This window comes from Pan paniscus, chromosome 13 (assembly GCF_029289425.2).
Source record: "Pan paniscus chromosome 13, NHGRI_mPanPan1-v2.0_pri, whole genome shotgun sequence".
NCBI classification, from domain to species: domain Eukaryota; kingdom Metazoa; phylum Chordata; class Mammalia; order Primates; family Hominidae; genus Pan; species Pan paniscus.
The window spans coordinates 62917500-62942584 of record NC_073262.2 but is presented as its reverse complement, the minus strand read 5'-3'; the positions used below and the strand labels follow the sequence as shown (position 1 = coordinate 62942584).

General features: G+C 42.6%; 1 protein-coding gene across 2 annotated transcripts in view; it reads left to right on the top strand.

The window, feature by feature from the left end:
• The window catches only part of ITGB6 (integrin subunit beta 6), a 170284-nt gene that overhangs the window by 19300 nt on the left and 125899 nt on the right, over positions 1-25085 (top strand). The gene's annotated exons all lie outside the window — the stretch shown is intronic.

Sequence of the window (25085 nt, the reverse complement as noted above, 5' to 3'; positions counted from 1 at the left end):
AATAAATACAAGGGAAAGGCATTCCCTTTTTCATTTAGACCATATTTTGCCTAAGCCAAATGGACGATTTACAGATAATCATTGCGTCTTAACCAGGGACAGCTGGAGCTTACTGCTTGCCTCCTGCCTAGTCGTCTTTATTCCTTCTATAAAGGCAGAAACCAGAAGGGCTCTGCACACAGCAGTCACAGACGCTCATCAAAGACAAACCACTGACATGGAAACTGAACAAGAAAAGGCTTCCTGGTTCAAGGCTGGCTTTTGGGAGCCATGTTCAAGCATGCCCTAAGTAGCACAGTCAGCAGCCTTTTTCCTTCACTCTTTAGGGGCTGGGGTTGAGGAACAAGATTCCCTCAATTTTCCAACAAATAACCTATTTCAGTGAAATTAAAAAAGGGGGGGTGGGGCAGTGGTGCAGTCAGTCATTCATATGCCAAGTTGTAGCCATGTTAGTATTTCATGCCAGTAATTCTGTCTAGCAGAAACTCATCCTGGCTCTTTTCCATTCCTTTTAGCAAGATTGCAGTTGTAAATCAGCAGGAATGTCCTGGAGACTGCTCCAGGTGGGTTGTCGGGAGCAGTCTGGAAGAAGAATCTTCAGAATAATTTAGGTTATGAGTCTAAGAGGGAAGGTCAATGCTGCTATTTAGAACCAGAGCACTATGCCAAATTTGGCTTTGGAAGGATGCGTTAAATGTCATTCTTGGAATTTGAATTTAGAATATTTTAAAAACACAATCGTTTGTACATTCACCCCTACAAGATTTAGCCAGGGTTCTCATCTCTGACCTCTGAACATCCTCTAAATTTGCGAGACCACTATAGTAATAATCCAATTTGGGTTAGTACTTTTTACTCATAAGAAGAGTTTCATTTGTAGCTTTTAGAGGAAATGGAGTGAGTATCATTCTGATCTCAAGGGCACTGTGGACAGAAATTGGATTTGCAGAGTTAGTGTAGGTCTTGGTTCTACCTCTTAATAACAGTATGGCCTTAGACAAATACTTTGACCTCTCTGGGCCCTTTCTTTCTTTCTTTCTTTCTTCTTTCTTTCTTTCTTTCTTTCTTTCTCTTTCTTTCTTTCTTTCTTTCTTCTTTCTTTCTTTCCTTCTTTCAGAAACAGAGTTGGGTGGAGGTTGGGAGGAGGGAGAGGATCGGAAAAAATAACTATTGGTCACTAGCCTTCGTACCTGTGTGATGAAATAAATAATCTGTACAGCAAACCCCTGTGACATGAGTTTATCTATATAACAAACCTGCACATGTACCCTTGAAGCTAAAATGCAAGTTTGTTTGTTTTAAAGAAACAGTTATTCAGAGGAATGAATGCCACAAAAAAAAAAAGAAGAAAAAAAAACTTTGTAAAGTTTAAGAAGATAGAATTAGAAACCAGAGACAGGGAGATGAATGGCCAACGTTAACTCAACCAGCAGCTGCGGCACCAGGGATAGAACCTTTGCATCATGACTCAGCATTGAGCCCAGCATTAGTGGACTTGTTAACTGAATGCATACATGTTTTCCTATTTTGTCAGGCCCTTTGAGCTAAGGACTGGATGTAAGGCACAAGTCAAGTAGAACGTGGAAGGTTGGAAGGCCTGATCTGTCTACACAGCAACCTCTGCCAGATTTATTAAACCGTTAGTAAGTTAGAGACACAAGCAAGACTCAATAGGCATTCTTTAATTCTTTCTTCTGTATGAGAAAGTATCTCATACAGAGATCTATGGCCCTACGGTTTGGAAACAATCTGTAGAGATGACAGGGGCTATAGGCTTTACTGCAGCTCCCTCCCTAAAGCTCTCTCCTGTGGCTCTGGTCCTGTTTCCTCAGCATATTTGCCTCTTCATTGGGTGCCTAAGAATGCTTCCCCCTCAGTGGAGTCACTGTTGAGTTACACCAAGGAAACCCCCTGGCCTCTGACCACCATGATTTCCACTGCACAATGTCTCTAAAGACCTCCCGTTCTCTGCAGACTGAAAGAAAACAACATACACCCTGGGGACAAAAGCCATCCCCCTCCCACAAAAGCACCATTCCTGCCCAGTCTCAGACAAGATTTTCCTAATAGAAGCCACCGGAAAAGAAATAAACACCTCAAGTAATAGTTAACTCTGATCACCCTATTTGCTTTAATTATTAACATTTGGCAATCAAAGGAAACAATAATACTCTCACTAGGCACTTGAGGAAAAAAAAGGAACTGCCTTTATAAGATGTTTGAGCAGTCATGTGGATGGGCACATGCAGTCTTCGCACAGACCAGCGAGCACTCCAAAGTGTAAGGACTGATTCTTCCACTCTGCTAGTATTTCTTGAACTGGCACAGTTCTAGATGCTGAGGATACATTAGTGAACAAAACAGACAAGAATCCCTGTTTTTGTGGTGCTTATGCTCTAGTGGAAGGTAGAGGAGGCAAAGATTTAACAATAAACATAATAAATAAGGAAAGTATAAGGTGTGTTAAGTGGTTAAGAGAAAAATATAGCAAGGTAAAGAGGAAGGAAGGTGCTGGGGGAGAGGTTTCTATTTTACATGGAGTGGTCACTGTCACCTCATTAAGAACGTAATATTTAAACAAAGTCTTAAAAGAAGAAAAAAAGTGAGGCAAGTAAAAATCTGGAAAACCGTGCTACAGACAGACAGAATTGCCAGTGCAAAGGCCCTGAGATGGGTGCATGCTTGGAGTGTTGATGGAATATCAAGGAAGCCAATGTGCCAGGAGCAGAGTGAGTTGAGGTGAAGAGTAGGAAATGAGGTCATAGGGGAAACAGTGGCCAGATAGGCAGGACCTTCCAGGCTGATGAACAATGTCTGCTCTCTTTTAAAGAGATGGGGTCCACTGGAATGTTTGAAGCTGAGTGAAATGATCTGACATAAGGCTTAATAGGATCCCACTCTGGCTTCTGTGTGCTGGGTTTCATTATAGGCTCAGATAAGACCACAGGGTTAGGCCATTTGCATTGGAAACAACCACCCACTTCCCCTGATTTTCCTGGAGGATGTTTGGAGTTGTTGGTCTGCCAGGCTAATGCATTCCTTACTGAGCTGAGCGCAGCTCTGGCCTCCATCACAACTCCCTGTCCCCTGGAAGCAAATCCCATCATGCCTCACCCTGGCATCACATGGAAACAGACGGGGAAGGGGAAGCATCTCCTCCTTCCTTCTGTCTGCAGACTTCCTAATCATTCAGACTCCACCCAGCAAGAGCCATTAGAGCTAATTAACGACGCTCCTTTCAGTAGGTGTCTCTTCACTATGATTAATTCTGGGTCAGAGACAGAAAGCTTGTTCCATTATGGTTCTTTTTAAAAATTATTATTATTCAAGCTTCTAATACTAGCATGAACTGCGGGTGAATTTCTGAAGTCATGTTACATAGCTGTCACAACTAGTAATAGAAAAATTCAATTTATAAAGAATTAGGAGAGGCAGGAGAGGCATGCTCTTCAGTCTAGAACAAAGGAGATCAATCCTGACACAATGGCAGCATGACATTCGTGGACTTTGAAGATTCTAGGCTTCCTCTTCATTAATTAGAGAGAATCAAGAGTTCTGGTGGTTAATTTTTTTGCAGAAATTGTGCTTTGCAAAAGCAGATGTCAACTCACTCCAGCCACCTCCAGCTGCAGCTCTGCATGATAATTAAACTGCGTGTCAGTCCTAAGCTCCATCTAGATTGGCAAATCAACACTCAGATGGCCATTGCCACCTACCACCCATCAGATTTAGGTGGGGTCATGGGACTTCCTAGCACAAAGATCCCGGGTTTGGGATGGCGGGGAAAGTGGGCTACATTGCTGTGAATGGACTGTCCTGGATAGGTAGTGCATTTAAAATCCTCAGCAAGAACCAGAAGATCAAAGGTGCCTTTAATCTGCCCTCATGTTGTGTATGCTTGGTGGGGTCCAGAGTATTTCCCTGTCAGGGTCAGTTGGTCCTCTTGTGTTGTTGCTGTTATTGTTGTTACTGTGTTAAGTAAGCAATTATCTTTTTTTAAAAATGTTTTTAATATTTAGATTACCAAAGTGATATATATTCGTTGTACCAAAGTTAAGCAATGTAGAAGTGTATAAAGTAAACAATGAGGGCTCCTCTGTGCCCCTTTCCAATCTCACCATCCTGAGAGAGCCACTAGGAGATTGGAGGCTTTCCCTCTTCCTGGGCAGCAGGTTGCAGTCTTTGAATACTCTTTTGACCAGCCAGATTCTGACTCTTAATGTGACATCTTAACATCCCTGCTGCTTTTTCTGTACCAATGAGACTCTCTACTGTCCTCAACTTCTCTGCTTCCACAAGAGTCAGCGGCAGGCCCAGTTTTGGAGTCTCATTAATGGATCTGACCACAGGGACTGGCACAACAACGCAGGGACATTGGTATTTGTTTGCATGATCCTAATGTTTCTATGCAGGAGACAAGGGAGGAATCCAACACCACCAACATCATGCTATTAGCAATGCATCTGCAACTAAATGTGTACAGCCCAATCTTTAATTTGACAACAGATATTGTTGGAAAGATAGTAGAAGAAAATGAGCATATTAAAGCTATCAGAACTGTTGGAGTCAACAGATGCCTGCAGTCTGCTCACAACTACTGGGGGAAGGGAAACAAGATGAAAGGCTATCCTTCCAGAAATAGAAACATTGCCAAATTTAGCCCTGGGCCTCATTTACCATAGGTAAGGCAACAGACGGAGCCACATCATTAACCTGCCCTCCCAGGCATCAATGTCTTGGGGGATTTGTCCAGACGATTTCAGACAGGGCCCTGTGTGTCTGATTGGAATTCAGGAAAAGCTGCAGGGAGCAAGAAGGAGAGTGGTAGCCTTACAAGTCTTTCCCCAAATACCCAGATTGCCTTGGGTGTTTTGACATTTGCTGGCATTAAGACCCTTTGGCTGTTTCACAGTCCATTTATTTAAAGATGGTATTTTAAACTCTCTCCCCAGAGCAGCTAGGTTGTAATATTAGCCCGGCTGACATCAGACCCTCTCTCGGGTTACCAAGGTCATTCTGACTACTTCAAGGTTACCAAACTCTAAACAACAGTGAGCAAGTTTTATTCACATCTTGATTATAGTATTTATTTCATCAATGTGTAATTATCTGTTTACTGGACTGTCTCCCTCACTAAAGAGTTATCTCCTTGAGGACAGTGAATGTGTTTTAAATATCTTGGTGCTGGCAGCACCTAGCTGGAACTGGGGTACAGATGTTAAGTTAGCTGTTTTTCTGGACTTTCATTATTTGTTTGGTGGTGGTTTTTTTTGTTGTTGTTGTTTTGCTATGGTTGTGATGGTAGTGGTGGCTGTTTCTATGAACATCATTTGACGAACGATGTGATGTTAGTTTTATGTGTCGACTTGGCCAGGTTCTAGTACCCTGTTATTTAATCAAACACTAATCTAGGTATTTCTGTGAAGGTACTTTGTAGATGTCATTATTATTTACAATTAGTTGACTTTAAGTAAAGGAAATTACTCTTGATAACAAGTGGGCTATATTCAACAGTTCAATCAATTGAAGGCCTTAAAAGCAAAAAGTGAGGTTTCCCAGAGAAGAAAGAATTCTGACTCTACTGTAGTAGCCACTTCTCCCTGAGTTTCCAGGCTGCCAGCCCACCCTGCAGATTTTGGATTTGCTAGCCCCCATAATCGTGTAAGCCAATCCCTTAGAGTAAATATCTCTCTATCTCTATCTTTATGTATCTATCTAATCTTATTGATTCTGTTCATCTGGAGAAACCTGACATGACAGACACAAATCCATGTAAAATACACCATTAATTCTATTGATTCAACAGATTTTCTGAGTGCCTACCACATGCCCCACATTGTGCTAAGTGTTAGGAGTAATGGTAGAAAGCAGCAGTCCCTGATCTCAAAGAGTGGTTTGATTTAAGGCAAGTCTAGGGCAGTGCTGGAAGTTTCCTAAAGAAACGAAATCAGCCCAGAATCTACAGGAACTAGACTCAGACAATGAGTCACCTCCAGCTGCCTTGGCCTGGGGCAGGGACAGCTTGGATGGGCATGGAGCCAAGAGGAATAAAACACATTTGCCCAGGCATCCAGGGCACCCAGGCTTCATGGTGCCAAAAAGAAACAAAGCATGGAGGGAGAGAAATGATCAGGATGGTTTTTCTCACTCTAGGCAACCTTATGCTTGAGAAAGCTTTCTTCCCCGCAAGTACCCAATAATTCCCCTTCCTAGTGTGATGGAATGAACTCACCATGACCTTACTTCCTTTCCAGGAAGTCCAAGAGGGTTCTCATCAGTCTGAAAGCTTCAGGGAAGGCCTGGCCTTGGGCCAGTCATCACACCTTAAGCATTTTAACCTGGAAGAGTGGCTGGTGGGGGAGCAAGAAGGAGCCTTTACTCTCCAGCCTTTACTCTAACCATGGCACCTTTTAAATTGGCTTTTAAAGGGAAAATGTTGTCCTGATGTTTGTAAGTCTCAGTTGAAAAGAAATAAGAGAAAAACAGTGTGAAAACAAGACTAACCAGATGATTCAAAGAGAAGGTAGAGGTTTGTTAGTTAGCCTTTCTAATAAGCTAGGTGGTATAGGCCCCACTGGCCCTAGGAAGGCTGTCACCATCGCTTTCTTCCTGTGCAAGAACATGACCATCCCTTTCCTTCTCACCCAAAGGGGAAGTAGCATGAAGAGAATGCAAGGCTCAAATTGGGTGCCACTGCCTGTGTGAGCAGCTCAAGGTTTGGGAAGAACTGGGTAAGCCCATATAGCATCATTTGTGAATGGAAAAAAAGTCACCTTCCTTCAAGACACTTGACTCCCATCTGCATAAAATAGTCTTAAGCAATATGCTAATCTATGATGAGTATAGTTGAAATATCACCCCCTAGAGTTTTGCAAGGCATAAGCATTCTGGGTGGTCCTGGAACCATTTGGATTTCCTCCTTGAAGCTGCAGGATCGTGCCTTTGCAGTTTCCTCTATTTCAGGGAGTTGCTGTCTTTGGCAGCTTGTCCCATGATCTGTCACCAAGGTGGTTCTAACCCTGCAAAACTTTCTCCAACTTCCCAGTGACCACCTTCCCCCAGGTGCACATTATAGCTTTACATTCGTGGTAGCCCTGAGCAGATCCTATTGCAAAGTCCATCACAGTCTCATTCTCTCCCTCATCTGCCTCACCATTTCCCCACCCACCCACGCACAGATTTGGGCTGAATTTGTGTAAGTCAGGTGTAATATCTGTTTACAGGGCTGTTGTCCTTATAAGACTAAGAGCCACTCAAGACCAAGAGCCAGGTCTTCTCTCTATATCCTCTATGGCTCCAATAGTACCTACCATCAAATCAATATTAGTAAGTATTAGCTTAATGAAAGGGAGGCAAGTTTTACAGCCAACATTTGAATGTGTGACCAAAAAAATGATTCTGCTAAAGTCCTGATTCCAGTGGCCACCTAGGTGATCTGAGATAGGTAAAAATGGTCTCATAATTATAACAGCTTACATTTTACAGCACTTCAGTTTACGGAGTCTATACACATATATTTCATTTACTCTTTAAAACCACTCTGTGAATTATTATTAATATATAAATTGTACAGTGGGAAAGCCCAAGGCTCAAAGAGAGCACGTTAGAAGGTAGTAGAACAGCAGTTCACACCAACCCGCTGACTTCAGAGCCCTGGCTGCTTCACCGTCTGCCACAGTACCTTCAAGCCCAGCAAGACTGCTCTGGACTGAGCCCAGTTTCACTAAGAGGCATCTGCAGGCTCAGATCTCTCTCCAAAGGAGACCTAATCCCCATGGATTTCCCTTAGTGATGCATCAGCCCAGAGTGAAGCCCAGCATGGTGAGCAGCAGGCCAGCTGACCCTGTTTTGCTTCCCTTTCAAGGGCTCCTCTGGGGGATGCCACATCTGGGAGGGTCATGCCCCAGGACACTCTCACAATCCACCATCCTCCAGTGGGTTCCTGCTGAAGATAAAGACCCAGACATACTCTCCTCTCAGCCTTAACTTGATCAGCCTGGACTGTGCCACCATTATCCTTCTGAGAGAGGGAGAGAAAAGGCATTCATTTTGCCTTCGTCTTACGCTTCCATTATGATGCCTTTTTGTGTAGTTTGGGGTGGAGGAGGATGCACATTGCAGCTTCGAGAAAGATTCAACTCGGTGTTAGGTGGGCCCCTTTCTCGGAGGGCAGCAGATGTTCCAGTCATCAAGCCCTCCTCTCTTTCCCATGGAGTCTGATAATCGACAATTCTCACCTGTATTGGCTGACAGACCCTTTTAGTCTTTTATTCCTGGCCTCTCAGACTTGTTAGTGAAAGGAAAGAAAAGCTACTTTGATGTATGTGTGCCCTTGGCTTAATGCTGCCTTTTCTCTCCAGATATGTTTTCTGTGCTTACAAGCAGTCCCCGGGAGAGGCCTTTCCCTCAGCCCTTCCTCCAGGCTTCTCAAAGGAATTGCTGCAAATGAGCCGCCGCCATAAGGAAACCCTAACAAGTGATCAGAGAGCACTAATGGGTCCCAGTAGCACTTCTGAGCCTTTTCACAAATGGAAAAGCAACGTGGAAGTAAGCCTGTAACTGGAAGACTTGAGATATAGATTTGAATTCCTGCTTCACAAGGTTACTGAGAACTTTAAATGAGTGGGTACAAAATAAGTATTAGTTTCCTGCTCTTAGAAAAGTTCCATATAAATCTCAGTTATAGAGAGATCTGTGGGGTATGCATTACCAGAGTGGGGTGACTAAGGCAAGCCCCTGAAAGATAGACCCCTGAGTTTGAGGCCATCGTCTGCTACTTAATAGCTGTGTGAATTTAGCAGGGCTATTAACCAATCTGTGTCTTCCTGGATTGAGTGAATTCCAGAGCAGTGCCAGCTTTGTAAGGAGCATCTACTAATGCTGTCTGTTGCTATACTATGTTTTATGCTATTGACTATTATTCTATCTCTCTATATATGCATGAATTGTGGTGCTATCAGCAGGTTAGTCCCCAATTTATTTCACAAATATTCTTGCACACCTACGTCATCTAGGAAAATATAGTACAATTCTGTTCTGCAAAATTGTAATTTTTCAGAGTATTAGGAAGTACTCCACAAGGGAAAAATGGTTCAGTAGTTAAAGAAATATGTGATTCTTTGGCTTGATGATGCTCAACGGGTATTTTTACTGCAGAACTTCACAGAATATTTAATATCCTGAATCCACTTCAGGAAGAAGCCTTTCCCTTCACAGACCCATTCCCAGAATTGGTGCCACCAGGATACACTTTGGGAAGTGCTAGTAATAAATAGTTTGGATACAAGTCAATGAGACTTTCTGGCTTGGTCAGGAAAGTGTGTGAGCATTAAAGGTAGGGACACAAAAAAGGACCTCTTGGTGCTGTGGGGCATGTCCAACAACAAAAGTGCAAGGAAGAGCCAGGCTGGGAAGAACTTGGCAGAACTTGCGTGGGAAGGACAAAAGCTACATTGCTGTGAGTTGACGACACCCAAAGGTAAATCAGACTGTAGCTCAGTACAAGCAAAAGAGTGAAAGTAAGGAGGTCAAGGAGTGTGGTGTCAGCTACCATTCAATCCTTTCTTCCTCCTAGCTCTGAATTCAACTCTTATTGAGCACACATGACACCGCAGCACTGTCCTGGAAGCAGAATGCCCTGCACACCCAGGGTTCCAGTGCACTCACAAGTGGAGCCAGGTGGACTGAAGGCAGGACTCTAGGGAAAGACCAGAGAATAAAGAGATCTAGGCTCCAGGAAGGGAAAAATGCTTCAGGCAGAGGACTGGGGAAAAATTCCAAAAAGGATTTTTTTTTTTAAATGAGTCTTGAAAGAGGCATGTTATGTCAGGCAGAGGTAGGTGACAGGAAGGGCATTCAAGTATTAGGAATCCCTTGAGCAGAAGTGAGACAATACTGGCAGTGGTTGGTGACAGATGAGGAGTGAATTTGGTTAAGGCATATGGGGAGGGAGCAGGGACAGCCATGAGTTAGGACTGGACAGTCTTCCTCAGACAAGACTGTAGAGAGCCTTGACAGCCCCCTGCCTCCACTCTTCATTCATTCATTTATTCATAAATGTTTAGTGAGTACCTGCTATGCACCAGGCATTATACTAAATGCTTGGGGATAGAACAGTGACAAAATGGACAAAGCTCTCATTCTCACAGAACTTATAATTCTGGTGTAGAGAGAAACAGTAAACAAATAAACAAAGATATACTACAACATCATGTAGCAATAGGTGCTATAAAGCAAAATACAGCAGGGTTGGAAAATAGAGAGTGCATGGGGCACCATTTCTGATGGGGTGGCCAGGGCTTGCTAAAAGGAGATGACACTTTATTAGGAACCTGAATGAATTCCTGAATGAAATGAGGGGGTCAGCAAATCAAACAGGCAGAAGAGCTCTGTAGAGTCAGTGCTGATGCCCAAGGCAGTGCCATAGTTGGAGGGTACAGGGTATCTAATGGACCACTGTAAGAACTGTGGATTTTATTCTAGTGCAGTGGCAGCTTGGGCTTTATTTCACTGGCCAAGGGGTGTTGAAGGTTTTGGAGCAGGAGAGTAATGGAGTAATGTGATATGAGCTCTTGTTTTTGGGCAGTGACTTACCAGCTTTGGGGGAAAAAAATCACATAGAGGCATCATACTTGATTCTAATGTCCCATTAGACATGCTTAAATGTCCCATCTCAGTGAGGGCTTTCGAACCCATTCTACCTCCTTGACAGTTCCTATTTCCCTTCCCAGTATTTTTTTTCTCCTTAGCACATTGTACTATCTAAAGTCTTATATATTTTGTTTTTTAAATAGAGTTTATTATCTGTCACCTCCCTCATGATTTAAGCCCTTTGAGAGCAGGGACTTCTGCCTGTTTCACATCTGCCATACCTGCAACAGTGCGCAGCAGAGGGATTCCATAGAGCCTTCTGGAATGACTGAAGGATTTTTCCTTTATGAGCAATTGTCGTACAGTCTAGGGCCAGTAAATAATTTCTTATTATAGAGGACTTCTGTTATATATATAAATTTTTTTTCAGCATCCAAGCACATTTGTTGTGGGCTGTGTGGTGATCTGAATATAATTATTTTATACCTTGATCTGTTAAAAATACAAAAACATATGCTAAGCATGGGGTATATTAGTCCCCATGGGATGTAAGACTTCTTCTGACCATATTTTCTCCAGAAGCTCCCAATGCCCGCCATGCCAGGGACGGGGTTGCAGTAGTAAATGAATGTGGTACACCATTGAATACTAGTTGGCCTTTGCTGTTTCTTAAAGCAATTCTATGATTCATAACCTGCATTTACAATTCACTTCAGGGTTGTCACTGTACTTACTGACAGTCTTCAACTGACAGGTTGTATTCCTAAACATATTTTTAATTCATCTGTTTGAACATATTGTCTTATAGAACTTGCATAATAAGTGGGGAGAGTTTCCAGGCTGAGCCACAAAAGTGCATTTAAGAATAAGGCAATTGATTACCATAAATTAAAATGAACACTGTAGAAAATAATACCGTTAGATTACTCACATCAAACAACGAAATAGAAATTGAACTCAAAATGTGTTTTTATGTACCTTGGGTGGCCATTCTTGAAAGAATCTTTGGATTCTTCCAGGTGACCTCATATTTGGTGTCCTACACCAGCACACTTGTCCCCCATTCTTGACTTGTTTGGTCTTCTCTTTGCCATTTCCCTTCTCTTTTGCCAGCTACATACTTTGTCATCTATTCCTGCCTTGTCTCTCTGAGAGTTGAGGCCTCCTCCACCTCTTTCTTGAACTCTGTGGCTATTGCAAAATATTCTCTCATCTTTTTTTGTTTTTACTTAAAAATAGAGAAAGGAGGTCATAGGAAGAGAGCCAGTCAAGACCACCTGTTTTTTGGCTGCTCCCGTTTGGAAGGATATGGTCTCTCATTTGGATTTCAATGGAGAGAGGAAAAATGACATGGATTCCCATGTCATTCAAGAGTATCAAAAATTGTGGCAATTTTATTTTATTTATTTATTTTTTTTTTTGAGACGGGGCCTCACTCTGTCGCCCAGGCTGGAGTGTAGTGGTGCAATCTTGGCTCACTGCAACATCTGCCTCCTGTGTGCAAGTGATTCTCCTGCCTCAACCTCCCTAGTAGCTGGGATTACAGGCACACACCACTATGCCTGGCTAATTTTTGTATTTTTAGGTGAGACGGGGTTTTGCCATGTTGGCCAGGCTGGTCTTGAACTCCTGACCTCAGGTGATCCATCCGCCTCAGTCTCCCAAAGTGCTAGGATTACAGGCGTGAGCCACTGCGCCCAGTTCATTGTTTTTTATTTCTTATTTGATTTTTTTAAAATGTAGTGTTATAAATAATCCTTATGATTTAGGTCTACAGATACAATAGGATCAATATGAATATGAAGGTATATATCGGTTGGTCTATTTTTTGCCCACAGAATATCTAAGGCAATGTAAGAATGTATTATGTGGTAATGGTGTTCAGCTCTGCTTGGGAATGTGAGCTACAGATTTCTTAGGTCCTCATTGCTTCACATACAATAGAAAAATCTATGGAGACGGGGAGACACTTTGCTCCTGTCAAATAGGTGGGGCACACAGTCAGTCTCCTAGGGCTGAACTTTCATATCTTTCAAATGTGAATAATAATCCCTGCTTTTCCAATCTTATTAGACAGCTGACAGGGACAGAAAGCATAATATAAAAGGACTTCACAACGTTAGTGGAAAATGGAATTAAAAGATAAAAACAGAAAATATAAACTTTGTTTTTCAACATAAGCTTCTGGCTCACACCTGTAATCCCAGCACTTTGGGAGGCTAAGGCAGGTGGATCACTTGAGCCCAGGAGTTTGAGACCAGCCTGGGCAACTTGGCAAAACCCTATCTCTACAAAAAATAAAAATAAAATAGCTGGGCATGGTGGTGTGTGCCTATAGTCCCAGCCACTTGGGAGGCTGAGGTGGGAGGATCACTTGAGCCTGGGAGGCAGAGGTTACAGTGGGCAGAGATCATGCCACTGCACTCCAACCTGGGTGACAGAGTGAGACCTTGCCTCAAACAAAACAAAACAAAACAAAACAAAACAAATGAAAACATAAGCTCCATCAAGTTCAAGACACTTTTATAAGTGATGATACCAGCCATTTAATTCATACCTAAGGAACTGAGAGTCCTGGGAACTTAAACATGCCAATGTAGTCATTTTTACGTTTAATACTTCAGTTACTACTAAGGAAAAATGAGTGCCCTTTAAAAAATATTTTTAAAGTCAGGAAACAAAAAGAAGTCAGAAAGAGCCAAAATCAGGACCATACGGTGGATGCCTAATGATTTCCTACTGAAACCCTCACAACATTGCCCTTGTTTGATGAGAGGAATGAGCAAGAGCATTGTCATAATAGAGAGAGGTTCTTTGGTGAAGCTTTCCCGGGCATTTTTCTACTAAAGCTTTGGTTAACTTTCTCAAAACACTCTCATACTAAGGAGACCTTGCTGTCCTTTGGCCCTCCAGAAACTCAACAAGCAAAATGCCTTGAGCATCCCAAAGACTGTTGCCATGACCTTTGCTTTTGACTGGTCTGCTTGTGCTTTGACTGGGCCACATCCACCTCTTGGTAGCCATTGCTATGATTGTGTTGTGTCTTTAGGATCATATTGGTAAAGCCGTGTTTCATCTCCCATTACATTCTAAAAAGAGATGCTTCAGGATCTTGGTCCCATTTGTTTAACATTTTCATTGAAAGCTCTGCTCTTGTCTGCAGCTGATCTGGGTACAACGGTTTTGGTGCCCATCAGGTGGAAAGTTTGTTCAACTTTAATTTTTCAGTCAGAATTGTGTAAGCTGAACCAGTTGAGATGTCTGTGGTGTTGCTATTGTTTGTGCTGTTGATCATTGGTCATCTTCAATTAGGGCATGAACAACATTTTTTTCCTCACAAATTGATGTGGATGGTCTGCTGCCATGGGCTTCATCTTCAACATTATCTCAACCCTTCCTAAAATGAGTTATCCATTTGTAAACTGCTGATTTCTTTGGTGCATTGTCTCCATAAACTTTTCATAAATCATTAATGATTTCACCATTCTTCCACTCAAATTTCACCATAAATTTCATGTTCGTTCTTGCTTCAATTTTAGCAGAATTCTTGATGCTCTGATATGTGCTCTCTTTGAATTTATGTCTTATCCTTCTTCTCTTTTTTTGACAGACCCTTGCTCTGTCACCCAGGCTGGAATGCAGTGATGTGATGTTGGCTGACAACCTCTGCCTTCCAGGCTCAGTGATCCTCCCACCTCAGCCTCCCGAGTACCTGGAACTAGAGGCGCACACCATCATGCCCAGCTAATTTTTATATTTTTTGTAGAGATAAGGTTTCACAATGTTGCCCAGGCTGGTCTTGAACTCCTGAGCTCAAGTGAGCCACTCACCTCAGCCTCCCAAAGTTCTGGGATTACAGGTGTGAATCACCTTGCCCAGCATATGTCTTATCCTTCCTAGTCCCTTAAACTAGATCATCTTCAGGTATATTGTAACAAGTTAATATGAGCTTATTTTGGTACAAAAAAATTGAAATGCATGCATAGTTTTTTTTTCATAATACGCAATTTTTGTGAACTTTTGAAAACACTTCATAGAAAAGAAATTGCCTCTAAGACTTAAAAACCCCAGAAGCCATGATATTACAAATTATCAAAAAATTAACTCTGCCTATCTCTGCAATGCTCTCATAACCTAGAAAGCTCAGTACTCTTACATCACCTAGGAAAGTCCCAGAGTTTGTGCAGGAAGGGTTGAAATCACTTAAAGTCTGATATTTGTTTTGGAACCATTATCAATAACATAAGTAAGTAGTTTAATTCTTAAGAGCTCTAAAGATGTATTTGCGAAAGGAGAGGCTAGAATGAACAAATGCCGTGTTGAGAGAATGCTAAATTTCATACCTGCATTTTTTTTTCTGCTGTCTGGGTTAGGCCATCTGCACTTTAGAATTGGGAAGAGGACAGACACATTGAGAGCATGACACAGACAGAAATCTTATGTCAACTGCAGATTAAGGAAACTTTCTCCCTCTGGGCCTAACTCGGGTGTCTAGAAGGTACACCTGCTCATAAATAACAAGAGTATTCACCAGTGTGGTGATTTTCTCCACCTGGGTTATATAGGGATTTCAGCTCACTCTGTAAATGATTAGTATATGTCCTTATAGAATAAGTTCTATGATGTATGAGAGAAATTCATGAAGAACATTAGCTATTTGTACCATTCCCCTAGCCAGCCAGAGACCAGTGTGGACACAGCATCTTTTGCTCTAAGACTTACCCACCTGGCAGAGTGTTCCAGCTCACCAAGGGCCTTTCTCAGAGGCAAACCTCAGGACAGACAGAAGACATTGACTGTTGTTGTTGTTTTTCTTTTGCCAAATCAATAGCTGCCTACTGACTGTTGTTTTAAAGACTGAGGACTCAGTGACTTTGAAGTCACAGAAAGTAGGAGTCTGGCATTCTTTTTTTTTTTTTTGAGACGGAGTCTTGCTCTGCTGCTCGGGCTGGAGTGCGATGGTGCAATCTTGGCTCACTGCAACCTCCACCACCAGGTTCAACTGACTCTCCTGCCTCAGCTTCCTGAGTAGCCAGGATTACAGGCGCGGGCCCCCACGCCCAGCTAATTTTTGTATTTTTAGTAGAGATGGGGTTTCACTGTGTTGGCCAGGCTGGTCTTGAACTCCTAACCTCGTGATCCGCCCACTTCAGCCTCCCAAAGTGCTGAGATTACAGGCATGAATCACCGCGCCCAGCCGAGTCTGGCATTCTTGGCCTGAGGGAGTGATAGTGTGATTGAGAGTGAGCCATTTGTCTGCTCTGGGCCTTAGTATCTTATCTATAACAAAGCAGGACTCTTCCAGCTCTACAAATGTCAAGAGCCAAAGCCAATGTCTTAAGCACTACCTGTCCAGATTACCACACACCTCACCAGGTGAGCCTTGGTAGGAAGCTGAGGCCAAGTGGGCCAAATGGAACTGCTGGGCAGATTTGATAGGCCCTTTACAATGCTTGTTGAAAGTATTTCATCACAAATCTTTGAAAACCAGAAGACATCACATAAGAAACTAGATTTCTGGCTGCCCGTAAAAAAATCAAAAGATTGGCCACATTGGGCCCAAATTCTGATATGGCAACAGTTAGCTAGAGTTTGGTGGTGGCTATTCCCTTTGAATGAGGCATGTGTTCTTCAGTTTGCCACAGTCTGCACCACTCCCTATTGCAGGCTGCACCTAGTCTACTTTACAGTATCCTCCTGACTCCTGTAGACATTTGAAATTCTGATCCTTGCCTTAATATCTCTTCCACACCCAGGTGTATTAACCTCCACTTTCAGTACCTCTTCTAAAAGCAGACTGTCTGCAGAAAGAGAAATTAACATCTTGGCATGAAGTAGGTGAGCAGAACACTATTCGTCAGATAGGAGGATCTTGGAGTCCTGGTGAGGAAGAAGGAGGGCCAAGAGACCAGGGAATACCTTTAGAAGGGCAAAGGGTTACATAAAGTAGCTCTGTCCAATAGAAATATAATACAAGCCACAAATGTGAGCTACATATGCAATTCAACATTTTCTAGTAGCCACATTATGAGGCAGTAAAAAGAAACAGGTGAAATATTTAACTGAACATACCAAAATATTTTCATTTCATTATGTAATTGATTTTCAAAATTATCAATGAGATATTTTACATATTTTTACATGAAATCTCTAAAGTTCAATGAGTATTTTATACTTGCAGCACATCTCCATTTGGACTAGCCACATTTCAGGTGCTCATAGCCACATGTTGGTAGTTGCTACCATATCAGACACACGGAGGTAGAAAATTAAGAAATTGTTGACCAGCTTACTAGTTTTGCCTAGAGCCCTCACTAGTTACCTTATGAGATTCGGAAGCGAACCACATTTATTGAATGCTCACTATGAATTGTATGTAATAAATATACAATTTATTTCATTTTAGTTTGCATGTCCCACCACAAAAGACAGCTAGAGCAGAGGGTAAATGCCATTGAAATAGGCCTGATAGACTGCCCAACTCTGTCTGCTGCTGTAGCATGGCTGTGGTATTTCTTAGCCTCAGTTTTCTTATCTCCAAAACTGGTGACAATTGCGTCTACCTTAAGAGGTTATCATGAAGTTCATGAAAATGCTTTATAAACTGTAAATAACTATACAAGTTTAACAAAAGGAAAAATAGCTTTATTTTATTGAATTGCCAAGTTCTGTGCTAGGCACTTTGCACATGTTATCTGTCTTCATCTTTATAATACCTTTATCAAATCATACTATTATCCAGGCTTTAAAGAAGAAGAAACAGCCTTCTAGAAATTCAGCATCTTGTACAAAGTCAACAGGTAGTGAGTGGCAGAGCCAATCACAGCTTTGAAAATAGGGTATTTGATATTCATGGCACCACCCTAGTTAGAGAGAGATGGAGAAAAAGGGAGAGAATATAAATCTTACACTTCATTTTCTGAGACATTTGGGTAAATGTTTTAAAGATGAAGAAACTGGGAGCCAGGAGCAGTGGCTCACACCTGTAATCCCAGCACTTTAGGAGGCCGAGGCAGGCAGGTCATTTGAGGTCAGGAGTTGGAGTCCAGCCTGGCCAACATGGTAAAACCCTGTCTCTACTAAAAAAATACAAAAAAATTAGCTAGGCATGGTGGCGTGAGCCTATAATCCCAGCTACTCAGGATGAGGTTACAGTGAGCCGAGATCACACCACTGTACTCCAGCCTGAGCAACCGAGCAAGACTGCCTCGCAAAATTAAAAAAAAAAGTGAAAAAGAAAAAAGAAACTGGGGCTTTATAATTATATCTAGGATCACACATGTGGCAAATTAACAGCCCAGGTAAATTAAGAATTGGACAATCTCTAGGGTTCTCATTCTGGATTTAAACCCATTGAACCACTGAGCTGAAGAAATCTCTTGATTATTGAGATTATTTTTTAATCCCCCCAAAGAAGAGTTAATCCCTCTGAAATCAAACCTCTTCAGTGGAGGAAATTAATGTATAGGACTGGCAGGTAAATACATTACCATTTGGTGACTTTGCCTCTCCTTTGCTCAAATAACTACAATCTGTATGTCCATCTTAATTCCTCTTCCTACTTCCTGAAGAGTGAGTTACTGCTTCTTTAATGAGTTGATTTTTCATCAATTTTTCTAGCTCCAGCCTGACTCATGCAAATAGATAAGAAAGATTATTTGTGACTAAGCTCCTCCACAATTGCATATAGACACAGTGCCAGCCAAGCCATTATTGTCTCAGAAAGGATGTTATTTCTGTCCCAGCAAATGACACTATTTGTGTTAGTCTACTTTTTTTTTAACAATGTGCCCACAAAACCATCCCACCAAGTGGGTCCCTTTTGCTATGTGCACGCTTGAATCCTTCCCAGGTGGTACCTTTGTGTGTGCTATTCCTCCTGCCTGAAGAAAATTGTCCCTTAGTCTCTCCCACCCAAATCTTGCCTGTCCTTCAAGGACCATTTAGCTGAGGTCAGAGACCTCACTATTTCAGGCAGAAAACAGTCTTTGACCTTCAAGCACATATTGGCCATACCTCTCATTTGAAATCATCTCACATTTCACTTTGTGCTGCCATTGAACTAGTTCATCTGTGTTGTCTACCCAACTAGATAAAGGTTCCTTGAAGATGAGGCCCTTATATCCACAGTGTTTTACATGTCAGCAGTACTTAAAATCTTTTATTGATAAAATGTATGAATACTTATTCCATATAGTAGGACTGGATATAAAATGGGTGTGTAATATCTGTTGAATTAAACAAATTTCAGATTTTCAAAGTCATATAGAGTAGTTCTTCTTGGGTAATAAATCCCTGTCATGATTTCAAGGTTCTTAATTGTCTTATTCTCCTTTCCTCTGTCACATCTCTATAGACCATGAATGTGAATCACTAAATCTTGCTGGATTTCAAGTTTTCACCTCTGTTTAAGAGTGCTTTGATAATGCAGCTCCCCATTTATATTATGCATTATTAATATACTTCAGGAAAAGGCTGGATTATCCTGCAAAGTATGTAATCAGAGTAATATGAAAAGCAACAAAATTGGTAAAGATATTGAAAAACTTTGTTCCTGGTGAAATTGAAAAACTAATTGAAAACTATGACTCAGCTGTCTGCATTTTTTCCTGATTTAACAAAGCAGCACAAAATGTACAGCAGCCATGGATAAACTCTTAATGCCCTTCAAGGTAATGAGTAACTACGTGTGACTAAGATGGAATTAGGAGAAAGTCTCAGACATTGAAAAAACACAGTTCCCATGTCTGGTTAGTTCTGGATACTCCCAGTTCTGGGAAAGATTATCATATCATATGCTTGAGTGACATCGGCATTCTTATTTGTCAACGAGAACCTGGAAGGAACAGTTATTGTCTTTAATTTAAAAGTAACTACAGTGATAAAATTCAGGGATCTGTAAATTCCTTGGGCTCCCAGAGGATCTTCCTCTCATACATTCACCCTTTCTCAGGTCTTTTCATATTTTCATCAAGTTCTATTTGTGAAGTCAGCAAACACCGGGACAGTGAATGTTGGCAAAGCAGAACATTCCTTTGGGGTCTGGGTTTTCAGGTCCTTAAAGAATAGATTGAGCAGGCAGTTTTCATGAAAATAGTGCTCAGGCTTACCTTTAAGTAAAACAAATTAAATTCCAATGTGAAGACTGTTATCAGAAATCCCCAAGCCCAACCCAGCTCCTGAACTCTCTGTACCGCTGCCATGGATATTTCAGACAGTAAACAGAACTTTTAGCCACTTTAATTCACTATACCTGCCTTGGGCTATTTTAAAGTTATTTGACTTCTAGCCTGTGGAATTGGCTATGGTTTGCTTTCAAAAGCTGCTTTTTAAGTATCCGAAACCAACTGATTGCTCTAGCAGATTCTCTCCAATCTTCCTGCAGTACCCACACATGTCAGAGAGAAAAAGAGAGGTGCCAGTGCCCCTTCCCCCTCCTGTAGGATAAGCCACTCTCCTAACACTTTGGTCACCACCCTGATGCAGGCCACCTACATCCCAATCTGGTAAGAGGCTTCTGGTTTCCATAGTTGTCGCCCAGGAAGCTTGGAGCCTCCTCTTTCCTCGATCTCTACATCCAATCAATCAACGAGTCCAGTCAGCTCTACCTCCAAAGACCCCAAATCTGTCTATGCTCTCCAAGTTGGATCTGGTCACCCTGGTCCCATCACCATCCTGCCAGATCAGACTCCTGCCTGGTCTTCCTGCTGCCTCTCTTGAGCCACTTCAACCCCTTCCTCCCACAGCAGCCTAAGTTCTCTTTTTTGAACATAAACCAGATTATGTTACTCCCCTGTTTCAAATTCTAATTGCTTCCCATTATGTAAAAAGCAGAAAAAGCCTCCCCTTTTCCTGGACTCCATCATCAGAGCTCACCAAGCTCACCCCTGCTCCTTGCCCAAGCTGCTATTCTGCCCAGAGTCCTCTTTCCTCTGACCTTTGCTTGGATGACTCCTCCTGCAATCTGATCTCGACTTGTCACTGCCTCAGGGAGGCCTGACCTGGTTTCCTGCTCTAACAGAACCACATAGTCACCCTCCATCACATTACTCTAAGTCAATTCCCTGAAGAGCATTAATCACAGTCTGATATTTTCTTATTTATTGTTTTTAACTAGTTTATTTAGCATTCATCTTTCCCCATTAGGATCTCTTTCTTTTTCATCCCTATATCTCCCATGTCTAGAATAGAAACTGTCACATAATAGATGTTCAATAAATATTTTTAATGAATTACTAGAAAAATAATAAATATCATGGCCACTAGTCATTCAGTATTGGTACCTACTGAGCATTGACGCATGCAAGGTTTTAACCTTATACTACACTGACATGGCCATTTGCAATTTAGGTATAACTTTCACCGCATTATCTCATTTTATCCTTTTAGGAAACAGGGTGGGGAAATTAAGGAAAGGAATTAAGGACCTTGCTGTCAAGAAGCTGTAAGCTGTTTTCCATCTAAAGCCAGAAAAAGGAATATGCATGTTAGAAGCTCAGTGCTTTTCTTGCAACAGGGCCAGTTGAAACCAAACCCATCCATAGTCTCCAAGTATTTATTTGCACAGTTGATCTGCATCCTCTGATTTTTAGCTGGAGCAGCAAGGAGGAGTTTAATGAACAGTAGATGGGCACTAAGGGATAATTAGGGGAGTTGCAGGATGATGGAGGGAGGCCCAGTAGGGTGTGAGCCCCTAAGGAGGGCAAAGCCAGAGCCAGAAACTGAGGAGCTGTCAGCACAGAAAATTTTAGATCCTCAGGTGCAAACAGAGCAGCTTTGAGACTCAAACTATAAGAAAATTTCACAGGGTAGGGTGAGGGTCTTTTCCCCAGTTCTGCGAGGAATGCGGCAGGACCACAGCACAAGAAGGAATGCAGGGAACACAGCTCTGTGGCGCTTTGCAGGTGGGGCAGAGGCCAAGGGCTAGCTTCGTGACCCTGGAAGACAAGCCCTGAATGAAAGAAGCCTCACAGGAAAGAGTTTCATGAGAGATGTTGCAGTGCTCTCTTTTGAGCTGTGCCATAGTCGCAGCCCACTGAACAACATCCCTGAGGTCCCCAGGGAGTTCTGCATAGCTTGGGCACCTGAAAGCTCATGGGTGCCCCAGCCAGCAGCTCAGCCACCTGTGCCAGGTGGGCTGAGCCAGAGACTTGGCCCTGAGCAGGGGAATTGAGACACAGGATACCGAAAGAGGGGCAGTTTCAAATGGTTGACAAGCCATGAACATCCAAGAGCTGCAAACTTATTCTCTGCCGACTTGATACATTCTGTGGACTCCCCCAAAAGAAGCAGACAAACTTTGAGAAAGGGGAGGTGTGAAGGACAGGAGTCACACAGGTGGAGCAAGTAGCTAGCTAACTCTCAGTGAAAGTGGCATCTAATTGGCTCCCGCAGGCTGGTGAGGCCTGGGGACATTTGTTTACCTACCTGCCAAGGAGGCTCAGAAAACAAGTTCAGACCTACCCAGTTGGGAGGCAATTAGGAACCAATGCCAAGAGGGAGCCAAAGGCAATGGTGAGCAGAACAATAGCCCTGTTGTGGCACCCAGCCCTCCACAGGCTGCCAGACGCAGCTCCAAGCCCACTGGCTGCTCTGCGTCTGCACACAGATAGGCATAATTAATTAATAGGAGTTCGCTGTAATCACTTCTGCCCTAGGGCTGCACTCTGCAAAAGTTTACAAAATATGGAAAAGAGTTTCCTTCATTGCAATGACACTGTAAATTCCCACAGAAATGAGCCCCAAATTGTCAAAAGATCTGTGGCAAAGGATTTCACTGAGATTGGATCCACGAAGTTATCTATTTAGGAGTTAAATATAGACATATGTAACTTGTCTTTCATGTTGCCAGCAAAGACATTTAAGTTTTGTTTATCAGAAGGCAGAGAGTTTAGTCTATCTATTCTTATATCCTGAACAACCTAGCTGGGATCTTGCACACAGTAGGCACTCAGCATCTGCTGCCTGAAAGAATCAAATTCCAAAAAGAAATGAGCTTTCTTTCTGACTCGGGAGCTCATTTCTAGAGGCAAAACCATGGAGCTTGGTGTGAAAGAGATACATTTCTAATGACACAGAGAGAATCAGGTTCCTTTCACAGTAACCCTCCCTGGAAAAATAAAACAATTCTACTGAAATAAGAGTTGAATCCAAGTAAAATAAGAAGATAATGAAACAATTCTATCTTTTGGTATGGTCTAGTTGCCCTCACTCTGGAAAAGATTCACACATTTGGTTTATTGGAAACCTCTGTGTGTGATGTGTATATATGGTTTGTGGGGTGTGTGCACATGTGTGTTTGTGTGCTGTGTCACCAGAATGGCAGAAAGCATGAGTCTATGACCATTGAGCCCTGAGAATGCCACTGCTAAGCAATTGGAATAAAAGTTCATCAGTGGGCAGGATGAAGACTTAAAAGCTAACTTGAGAGCAAGCAATGGGCTATTAGCCATCGTGGAGTAGCCCAGGAATCTCTGAATAGGTCTAAAAGAGAGCCCTAGGTTAGTGTTGGAAGAGGTGAGTGGGAGGGTGGGTCTTTGTGATAAAAGATGATGACAGTGTTCACTGGGTTGGCAGATGTATGCTGCAATGAAATGAGGGGCTCACATCTGCATCTCGTTTACTTTTCCACAGACAGCCTTCCCTGGGACTGCTCAACAGACTAGCTGGGCACACTAGTCCAAGTAGAATCCAGGCAGTATCACTACCAGCTCTGGAAAGTGTGCTTATCTCAAAGCTTGACTTCATCAAATGAATACCAGGGACTGTCAGGCAAACTCAGATGGTTTGGGGATTGTAGTACCTTGGAGTGTGCTGTAATTGTTACTATTGTATCACTACAGCAGCTATTACCAGGAAGGCAATGTGTCTTTCAGGAAATGTATCAGTCCTTAAGTGGTAGCGAGACCTTTTAGAGAATTCAGGCTGCCCAAGACCCTGACTTCAAATTCACAGAATATGTGGCTCCTATGCAACTGGATTTCCTAGAACACCACAAATCTCAAATATCCTGCACCCTTGTCCTGTGAGTACTCCATGGATAGCCCCTGCCAGGGTTTAGTGCTTGCTTTTGGTTGAGAATATGTAATAACCGCCCTAGTTTGATAGCAAAACTGAGATTCTTTGCATCAGTTGTTGCTTCTGAAATGATGATGACTCATCTGTCTCTTCTAACTTCAGAGCTGAAGGTGAGTCATCAGGGAGAGAAGAGGTGGCTGTACAGACCCTGAGGACTCGGGTTTAGGAATTAAAGACCCACGTCAGACATGACAGGAACAAGCCAGAAGTCCTTAACCACCCTCCCTGAGCTGAGCCCGGTGAAGGGCTAGTTTTAATTTCATCTAGTTTTTCTCTCACCACTTTCATTTTTACTTATTACTACCTATTGAGCCAGAAGTGGAATGGCCAAAACATTTCGAGTGAGGCTGATTTTTCAGGGTATTTACAGTCAGCCTGGAAGCAGCAGGAAGTAGAATTTATAGATTTGCATTACTAGGCAGGCAATTTCCCAAACCTCAAGATTTGAACTTGTTTTTAATTAAATAGATGTATAGGCCTCAATGGGACTAGGTCTCTGAATCCCAGGAGGATCTCCCTATAGATTGAGATAAGATCCTTAAGCCAAAGTCATTTGCATGCCTGAGAGATCACCAGTAGTTGGGTGCTCCAATCACTAAGAAAGATGATTGCAGAGTGAAGTCAATCCCTGGAAGATCAGAAAGGTCTTGGCAGGTATGGAGGGTGTTGTCACACCTAGTACTAGGCTTGAAGGAAAAGGTTCTTGCAGCATGACGAGTTTTTTCAGCCATGGAGAGGGAGCATCCATTGGTGATTAAAAGCAGGGCTCCAGGTTGGGTTCAAATCCCAACTTCCATTCCACTCTGGCTAACCTTCGGTAAATTTCTTAAATCCTTCAAACAAAGCTTTCCTGTTTTTATGATGGGGATAATAATAGCACCGCCATAAAAGACTGCTGTGAACAAACCTGCAATGGCTGCTGATTTAAAAGCCTTTATCTGCACGCATCAAACCACGTTACTCCCTTGCTCAAAACCCTCTCATTTCATCGAGAGGAAAACCTCAGTGCTGTCTAGGACCTTCAAGGTTCTGGTTTCCTACTATTTCTCTGGCCTCCTCTGCATCCCTGTCCCATACTCACTGCCCCACCATCACTGGATGGCCTGCAGTTCTAGACACACAGAACAGCCTGATGTGCAACCACCTGGTTCCTCCTCCTGAAATGCACGCCTACCCCATGTTGGGCTACTTTGTTAGTCACTTTCTACGAGAGGCCCACCCTGACCACACTAGATGACAGAGCAAACTCCACCTTCCCCAACACTCTCTAAATATTTGCTGAATGTAAAGCAGCAGGATCCCAGCTTCCCCCACAGGCCCCCAGCTCTTGCTAGGTGGCTGTCTCCAATGTCTGTGAGGCTCGTAGATATGCCCACAAAAAAACAGGGAATTACCACAATCTCCAGGTAGCATCTGTC